Below are 9,977 nucleotides of genomic sequence, written 5' to 3' on the forward strand. Positions count from 1 at the left end.
GACCCTCAAGAATAGCATTTGTATTAGGAGAGAAACTTATTGGGAAGTCAATCTTAGGTTTTCATTGAAACACAAAAAAGGAAAAAAATTCTGTGCCTGTGGCCTAGTTCTCTCCCCTGAACAGATGCCCCTCCCAGCATGCGTGGGATGGAGGGGACCACCCATCATGCTGCACAGATGCCCCCGGGGCTCACAGTCTCCTCTGTATTCTCCCCCAGTTGTGGTTCTAAGGCTGCTGGGGGTCCCCTCACCTCCTGCCCTCCCCTCTCTGGCTCCCTGTACTGTCAACTCACCAGGTTCAGCTCTCCTGCCACTGCCTCGCTTCTGGCCATCACCTCACCTGGCCTGGATGGTCACCAGTGCATCCCAACAGTGGCTCAGCAGGCAGTCTCACGCAGCTCCCCTCCATTCTCTAAAACGCCACCAGAGAAGAAATCTCACAGCACCCCTCTCCTGCTCCATGTGCCTTACTGAGCTCTCCCCATGGTCACCAGACATATGGTAACAAGAGCTGCCACAATCTGAGGGCTCCACTCCCCAGGAGCTTCTCTCTCCTGCAAGTCACCAAAGGATCAGGTTTTCTTTCATCATGGGGCTTTTGCTGGGGATAAAGTCCCCACACTTTGCAGCAGGACAATGGAAGGTAAAGGCTCATGCCCAGGAGATGACCCTCACAGGATGAAATGCAGGGTCCTCTTCCATGGTGCTTCCAGTAGAGGCTTCAACATGCTCATCTCCATGAAGTCCTCCTGTGCCCTTGACCAGGCTGTCACAGCCAGGAGGCGACACACACACAATGGGTGGGTAAAGCAGCCCCACCCTGCCCCTGTGAAGGGGTCCTCCTTCCACCCTGGGAGACCCCACACATGGCCCCATATCTCCCACCTCACCACTGCTGAGAACAGATTGTGTGATTTCAGGGCCCTGTTCACATTCATTTTACTCCAACAGTTAACTTTCCAAGGTTTCCATTTTAAATATTTGTTTACCTGCAGAACAGGAGAGCCATCCACACAAAAGTCCACAGGAAAACAAATTCTCATGCCTCAGGTATTCTGAGCCAAAGAAACTGCATCCCTCACAGTCACCAACCTAAAAGGCACTCACAGGAAATCATGGAGTTGCTTTCTAATAAAATGGACATTTCAAAATAAAAAGCATTTAGCAAAAGAGGAAGAGGATGGGCAGCATTGAAATTACTCTAACCTACTGAATAATATCCTAAATGGAAAAAAGGAGTGTGTTTATGCTTAGATAAACAAGGAGATTTTAATGAGCTCTTAATTCCCTGTTTATCTCTTCCTATGAGGCAAAACAGACTAGTTTAGCCACACTAAATTATTTTTGAGAAGCAATGATTTTTGTATTTTCATCATTAACATTTTTGCCTAGATGCCATTTTCTATAAGACAAATCATCTTGTGCTTAATTTTTTATTTAGAAATATTCTAAATGTTTCTGTTTACATATATTTCTTCCCAAGTTTGCATATTCATTAAATAGTGAGAAGAGTTTTGGCTATGGCAAGTACATAACCAAGATATGATGTGTGCATGGGAGCCCTGAAAGTCTAGGAGAGGCTGGGGTCTTGCTGTTCTTTGTCCATAAGCACCCCCCACTTAAGTGCATAGCCTGGAGGCCTGGGAATTTAATACAGTTGCATAAATCAAGCAGAACGACCACTGATATGCCAGCCTTATAGTTGCTGAAGTCACAAAGAACAAGATGTTCCAGGACACACACACCTGTAGAGCCCTCTAGAACCCCAAAAGCCAGGTACTCCCCAAGGGTGTCCATGGTTATTATTCAGGGTGGCCCCCGTTCTAGTTTGCTAATGCTGATGGGATGCAAAACACTAGAAATGGATTGGCCTTTATAAAAGGGGGTTTATTTGGTTACACAGTTACAGTCTTAAGGCCATGAAGTGTCCAAAAAACCTCTCTTAGCTGGGAAGCCATGTGGCTGGCATCTGCTCCAAAGTTCTGGTTTCAGAATGGCTTTCTCCCAGGATGTTCCTCTCTCGGCTGCAGCTCCTCAAAAATGTCACTCTTAGTTGCACTTGGGATATTTGTCCTCTCTCAGCTTCTCCGCAGCAAGAGTTTGCTTTCAGTGGCCATCTTCAAAGTGTCTCTCAACTGCAGCTCCTGTGCTTTCTTCAAAGTGTCCCTCTTGGCTGTAGCTCCTCTTCAAAACATCACTCACAGCTGCACTGAGTTCCTTCTGTTATGTCAGTTCATTTACATGGCTCCACTGATCAACTTAGACCCACCCTGAATGGGTGGAGCAACAGCTCCATAGAAATTATCCAATCAGAGTCATCACCCACAGCTGGGTGGGACGCAGCCCAAAGAAACACTCAAAGAAATACAATCTAACCAACACTGAGAATGTCTGCCCGCACAAGATTACATCAAAGATAATGGCATTTGGGGGACATAATACATTCAAACTGGCACACCCCCTGTGGTTCCAGTGCAGGGAGGGGAAAGAGCAGATTCCACCCAACACTTGCTGGGTCGCCCTCATCACCATGTCAGGAAGTGGTTGTGCAAAGAGTAGGAAGTCAGAAGCGTCACTGCCGTCAATAACAGAAACACACGTGGGCAAGGACTTTCATGTAATGAAGCTTGAGAAAACAACAGAAAAATTCCATAATCATCCTTATGTGGGGAACAACTTAGAAATAAATTTATACAAAATAGTTCTCTTTTTGTCCCCCACTTTTGTATGATTTTAATGAAAACAATCTTAAAGAAAATTTGTAAGACTAAGAACTGTTCAAAGAAAGTCTCTCTACCCTTGATCCAGATCTGCATATTGGGAACATTTTATGAAAAATTACTAAGAAAGGGTTCAGAGAGGGTCTTCAGACCACATTCCATGGTGGTATCACTAGGGTGGCTGGTGTGTTTTCAGGACTGCACCCAGGGCACTGTGCAGGCAGCACCCGAAGTCAGATCTGGCCACCTTCAGAGAAGTGCATGATCTGTGGGAGTGGAGGGAACACCCACTCCCAGCCTACAGAAAGGGTCACTGACAAACCACATGAGACTGACGTGGCCTAAGGAGCAAGCAGTGGTACAGCCACGGCAGAGAGAAAGGCCTTGAGCCAAGTTCCAAGCAAGAGTGTCTACATGACTGCAAGTATGGCTCATTCTGCCTAGAAAAGGGGTTTTGAGGGCACTCGGGGGCAGCGGGAAGCTTCCTGCATGCTTTATAAGGGTCCACAAAAATTCTTTAAAAGACTTTGTATTACCACATTTCATGTGGAAGAAAGATTTGAACCTCAGACTACCCATATAATCAATTATCAAGCAAAAGATATAAAACAAGTACCTTTGAATGTACATCCTTAGATAGAAACCAAGCCACAGAGTGTTTTGTGGTTTTTAAATTAAGTATTCCTGATAAAAGGGGAAGAAATAACTTCATGTTAAGGGAAAATACCATTATAATTTAGGATTCCATAGGCTGATTTGGAATAGGGCTGAAAATGATGGACAACAGAATAACTATGAGCCCATAAGTCTAAATCAACAAGTATCACTTCCATAAAGCAAGGTATTCTGCCTCTAATACTAAATAAAATAATTTATAAATCTTGTTACTAGAAACATATCAGTCCCCAGGGAACATGGATTTCACAACAGAGCAAGGGGACAACCACAGCTTCTAGTTTAACAGCCACTAGTCTGCAGGTGGATGGGTCTGGGTGTGCCCCAGGTGAAGGTATTGCTTGTGCTCCCCCCACTCACCTGCACCTGCTGTCTGAGCAACCTGGCCAGGGTGCTGTCCTGGAGGGCATCCTCTCACTGAGAGACACCTGCCAGCACGTTTAGCATGGTTACTGCCTCCTGGATCCACTTGAGGAAGTTCTCCAGGTCCTGGTGAGAGGCCAGTGCCACCCTCATATATGCCTCCAAGGCCCTCTGCCTTTCTGAAATACTGAAAGAACAACTGACAGGAGGTCTCGTTAGCTCCAGGCCCGGACTGCATGCACACCTTCACCAAGGGAGATGGCCGCAAGGACCATTGTTGATGACTGTCACCCTGGCAAGTGGGAGGTTCATTGACACTGGGTCTCAACCAAGCCCTCATGAAGGAGCCATATATATTGTTAGATGAGGGAGAAAGACAGGCAATCATGATCAAAATCATAGCCATCCATATTAAAAATCATCATGACTACATTTCACAAATCAAAACTGTAGCTGAAGTCACTCCCCTGAATGTTTTAGTCCAGTTCCTTAGTGGATAGAATGCTTGATGTACAAAAGGCTATATCAATAAATACTTATGATGGGCAACTAAGTGAATTATAGAAACAAGGAAAATGTGAAGAAATATTGAAGATAAAATAAAAACTTGAAGTGGGACAACTTAGTTTTTTACAGTTCAGATCAATACAAGTTGGTTTTTTAGGCTGATTTAGTGATGTTATATTTGGAGAACATTAGACAATCAAGCTTTTAAAAACCCTTCATTAAACCTACATCAAAATTGGGTACTTTGAAGAGAGAACTACCTTGGAGATAAAGAATTTTAAAGATACTCCTACCTGTTAATACAACATTTAAAACTGCATATACCTCAGAATTCCATAAGGAAAAAAAACAATGTTAACAATGGGCACAAGCAATGCCACCCTGGGGTATTTAAACCCAAGAGAATTGAAAAATCCATCCACACAAAACACGCACACAATGTTCTTAGCAGCATTACTTATAATCGCCAAAAAATGGAAGCAACCCAAATATCCATCAACTAATGAACAGAAAAACAAAATGTGGTGTATCTGTACAATGGGAATATTTTCCAGGTATAAAAGGAAATGAAGTTCTAGTAGGTGATATAACATGGATGAACCTTGAAAAACATGATGCTGAATTAAAGAATCTAGACCCAAAAGACCACGTTATATGATTCCCCTCATATGAAATGTCCAGAAAAGACAAATCCATAGAGAACTAAGTCAATTAATGGTTGTCAGGGGCCAAAAGGTGAGGAGTGGTATGGGTTTGTTTTGATGGGAGTGAGAAAAATGTTCTAAAATTAAGAGGGGTGATAGCCGCACAGCACTGTGAATACATAAAAAACTGAACTGTACAGTTGAAAGGTAGAATTTCATGGTATATGAATATTCAATAAACTAGCCTGAATTACATGATCCCATTTATTTTGTGTGTGTGTGTATTTTTTTCTCTGTTCTCCTACTCATTCGATCCATTTATCTGCCCTTCAATCTGCATATTGCAGAAATGCCTGGAATATTGTTAACTTAATATTAAAATAGTTATTTCTTGGTGGCGGGATTTATGGTGATTTACTTTGTTATTTTTATTTTTCAGCATTTTCTGAATTTATAATGGGGATGCGTCTATGTAAAAAATCAAGAATCTTATTCTTTACAAAATAGGTAAGAGATTTAAATAACTTCACTATAGAAGTTAAATGGATGGGCAAGAAGCCCATGAGAAGATGCTCAGCCTCATTGGTCACTGGAGAAATGCAAACTGCAACCCCAATGAGATAAGGCACTACACATTAAACTGGCTTAAAAAGCTGAAAATTCTAAGTAGTTCCAACGATTTGAAGCAACTGGGATACTCGTGCACTGCAGGCAGGTATGTAAAATGGGACAGACCATTGAAAAGAGTTTGGCCGACTGTCATAAACTTAAACATGCACTTATGATACAACCCTGCAATCCCACTACCAGGTATTTACATGAGAAAAATGGAATTCATTCACATCAAACCTGTACATATATGCTTATAGCAGATTTATTCATAATGGCCCAAAACTGGAGACAAGTCAAATGGCAACAATTGGTAAACAGATAAACTGTGCTGAATCCATGCATTGGGCACCACTTGGTGATAATATTAAGCAGACTGTTGACACACTCAACAACTTAGATGAGTCTCAAATGCATTCCGCTAGGTGTGAGAAGCCAGACAAAAAATACTACATACTATGATTCTGTATATATGGCATTCTGGAACGACATCAGCCTTGTCCCAGCATTTATTATTAAAAACCGCCGATTGTGTCTGATGGCCCACAGATTAAATTCAAACTCCTCAGCCTGAAATGCAATGTCCTCCATAACTGACCCCAATTTACCTTCCAACTTTATCTTCAATTCTCCATCCAGTCAAAGCAGCATGCTCCTTTTTCTTTGGAACATACTTAATGTTTGCTTACATCCAGGTAAAAAATGTAGTTCCAGCAATCTGTATGTATCAAAATCCTGTGCATCCTTTAAAAGCTAAGGACCACCTCCTCCAGACCATCCCAGTCCAAATGGGTTCCCCTGCTCTGGGTTCATACAATTTTGGTACTCCATTTGTACAGAAATTAAACACATGTATGCAAGAAAAGCCCATGGAGTATGATCTTGTTTCACTCTAAGATTCACTTTACCTATATCACATAAATATTTCTGGCTGTATCCACCTATTCTATAAGCTCACCATGGGCAGAAATGGTCTTCATATCTTCATACTCCTCAGAGTCCTTAAAGTATGACAATGAGTATTTACAGAATAATGACAACATATTCATAATATACCTTTAAAATTACCTCCCACACACTGTATTCAAGAAGCTGCTGGGAGTTGTCCTACACAAAATTCAGTGTCTAAGTCAAGAAAGACGAAGGTACAAGAAGCATGACTTTACCAGCCACAACACAGGGGGAAGCTAGATGGCTCTTAAGTGAAGGGGGAAAGGGGATCCCAGAAAAGAGGCAAGGAATCAATTCAGAGCATATTTGCTGGTCCCACCATGTCAGCTTGTGCTGTCTTGTTTTAAGTAAAAACAAACAAACAAACACTACTGAAGGATGCACTCAGACACAATGAGGAAATAAACCCAAACCACAACACAACAAAGCAAAGCAACAATAAAAATAAACCCAAAACATCATACACAGGAAATCAGGAATCCAATTCACAATCCACAGAACACCCAGGATGGTGGCTATGCAAAAGGTCTAGAAAGCATGTCCACAAGAAAAAAATATGAGCAGTGATGGATGGCTTACTATGCCCTACTTCATTGAAAACTGTACTTTGGGCCACCAAAAGGTAAGAAAAATTTGCAATATGTACAAAGAAACAAACCATATAAAAATAATCCATTGTTATTTCAGGTCAAACAAAGAGGAAACAAAATTTAGTGAACCTCAAGCTTGGTGGTTAATGATGTTTGGACAAGAATAATTATGTCAACACCAAACATCTATTTATCTAAAAATGTAATGCTGAGGAAGGAGAAGAGGGGAGGGTGGCACGTGAAAGCTCTATCCTCATTTAATCAAAATAAAGCTTCAACAGACAATTCTGAATATTGATTAACTTTATTCACTTTATTTAGAATATGGAAATGTAAAAATGACATAGGAGACCCCAGCTGCTTTGAAGAAGGGCAACTGTGGCCAGTGGAGAGAAAGTAACAATAATTTTTCCCATTATGCACTCTTTCATTTCAGAAAAGTTTTTATTATTACTTTTTTGTACAATGATAGCACTGTGCTTAATTTGGTAATGTTAGCAGGAAATTAAAAATAACACAGGTTTGAGGCATGGGGAACAGAATTAGTCATTATATTTAAAAGTTTTTATACTTATTTCAAATATAATACACTTTCTCCTTACATGATGACATGGGATAATTTACAATCAAAATTTTTATAAACTAGAGGGAAAACACACGGGGCATCAATGATTCTCCTTCAACCTTATTTTATAAATAAGAAAATCCAAGCCACAAGTGAGACTGCCCTGGGTCATACAGTTAATTAATGCCATTAATTCATTCATTCAATTTATTTAATCATCACATAGTCAAGTGACTACTTTAGGATGTGGAGTACCTAAAGGTGAAAAAGACCTTGCCCAGCTCTATAAGGATTTACATAGCAGGAGTGAAGAACTGACATCTGCCCATAACTATAATACCAAGTGTTATCATGTAAGAGGCACTAGAAAGCATACGGTATCATAAAGAACCTTAAGAGCTATAAAATCAAAGATGGGAGCTAAAATTTCGGGGAAGGACAAATTTAGAATTGAGTAGTAGATGCTGGGGAGGCTGGGAGAGAGTTAAAACGCTTGTGAGCAGGTGGTATATTTGGCTTCATTTTGCTGCCTCAACGACATAAATAACAGAGCTGGAGAGCTAGGCTGGGGTCACACTGGGGAAAATCGAGGAGCACCCTACAAAGAAAGCTTGACTTCATTAGATTAAAAAAAAATGAGGCTCCACAGCGTCCTTACCGTCCATCCATTAGTGGTGCGAAGCTCCCGGCAGTGAAAAGGCTCCGCAGCGCTCCCCAGGGGAAGCCCGCAGCAACTAGGCCTCCTCAGGCCCTGGCGCTCCGACGCCCGGCACACACCCGCTGCAACCGCTGATTGGCTGCTGGTCCCGGCGCGTGGGCGGGCACTGGTCAGGCGCATGCGTGCGCATCGGGCGTCCCGGCGCTACCTGGTGCCGCAGATGTGAGGCTGGACGGCGAGGAGGCGCCTCTGTGGAGAACCTGCTCCGGCCCTGCAATGTCCTTCTCCCGGCTCAGCGTCCCCTCCAGCCTCCGGTCTCCAGACCCTCCTCAGCATTCTGAGTTTTCCGACGTCATGAGACTCGGGAGAAGAGATTTGGTGAGGTAAGAAACAAAATGAACAACAACATTCTGGAAAGAAGGGAATCCAGGGGAGGGAAGCCGCCATTTCCAGGTGGGCAAAAGTGGGGTGAAGAGCAGTGGGCGTCCCCTCTGGAGGAGGGAGTGGGGCACCGGGGTCGAGCCTTGTCGCTGTTTGCTGTTAGCTCAGCACACCCCTACAGACCAGGCCTTGCACCCCGAATCTGAAGGATGAAGTGGGCACCAGAAGAGTAGGTTGCGGAGGTAGGCCCTGGTCTCAACTCTTCCGTCCCACAGCCTGGCAGTTTGGTGGGTGTGGTCACGGGGGAAGCAGCCACACCAACCCCAAGCCCCACAACTCCCAACCCTCAGAACTCTCCTAGTCCCCTCCCCCACCACACTCCTGTTCCTCGACCACCCCAGCTCCTCCCCCACCCCAGGACCACCCAATCCTCTCTCCACCCCAGTTCCCCACACCTGTGGCCTGGTCCTTTACCCTCCCCCCACCCCAAGCCCAGCTCCTCCCCACCTCAAGAGCAGGCTAGTCCCTTCTCCCACCAGAAGCCCAGTTCCTCCCCCACCTCAGGAACATGCCAGCTCCTCCTCCCACCAGAAGCCCAGTTCCTCCACACCTTGTGGCCAGCCCAGTCCGCTCCCCCATCCCAGGCCCAGTTCCTCCTTCCCCTCATGACCAGCCCAGTCCCCTCCCCCACCCCAGTTCCCCACACCTGAGGCCTGGTCCTGTACCCTCCCCCCACCAAGCCCAGTTCCTCTCCCACCCCAGGACCAGCCCCTTTACAGGGCCCAGGCCAGGGCCCAATCCTGCCCTACCATCTTCACCCCTTCTTGTCAACCCTCCCTCACCCCAAATGCTCCCCCACACCGCTTCCACCCATCAGTCCCCTGGCCCCCCAGCCCATGAAAACAAACCCCTTTTGGGTTCCTGTTCAAGGCCATTAGAGATCTTCAAGATCTCATGAGATTTTGTCCTGTAAAGAACTAGAAACCAGGTTTGGTCAGACAAGGCCAGCATTGGTAAGGATGTTTCTCTCCTGCTGAAGGGTAATTTGCTGAGTCAGCACACTCCTTCTTTCCTCTAGCTGCTGGAAAACTGAACGCTGTGGTGAGAGGTATATGATTTGGATGAAAATCAGGTCTAAGTTCAAGCCGTGATTCCTTCATTTTCATGCAGAGAGACTTTGGGCTACACACTAGTTATCCTCTGAAGTCTCTGCTTCCCTTTGGTAGAATGGGGATACCACAGTGTGAAAGGCAAAATGAAGTCACATCTCCTCTAGGTAGCCAGACGTCTGACTTGGTTTAAAAGTATGACAGA

General features: G+C 44.2%; 2 pseudogenes; one reads left to right on the forward strand and one right to left on the reverse strand.

Annotated features, from left to right (window-relative positions):
* The window catches only part of LOC119520176, a 60,771-nt pseudogene extending 52,309 nt beyond the window's left edge, over nucleotides 1-8,462 (reverse strand).
* Nucleotides 8,463-8,558: 96 nt separating this feature from the next.
* The window catches only part of LOC119520177, a 10,118-nt pseudogene continuing 8,699 nt past the window's right edge, over nucleotides 8,559-9,977 (forward strand).

Source organism: Choloepus didactylus, chromosome 25, assembly GCF_015220235.1.
Source record: "Choloepus didactylus isolate mChoDid1 chromosome 25, mChoDid1.pri, whole genome shotgun sequence".
In the NCBI taxonomy this organism is placed as follows: domain Eukaryota; kingdom Metazoa; phylum Chordata; class Mammalia; order Pilosa; family Megalonychidae; genus Choloepus; species Choloepus didactylus.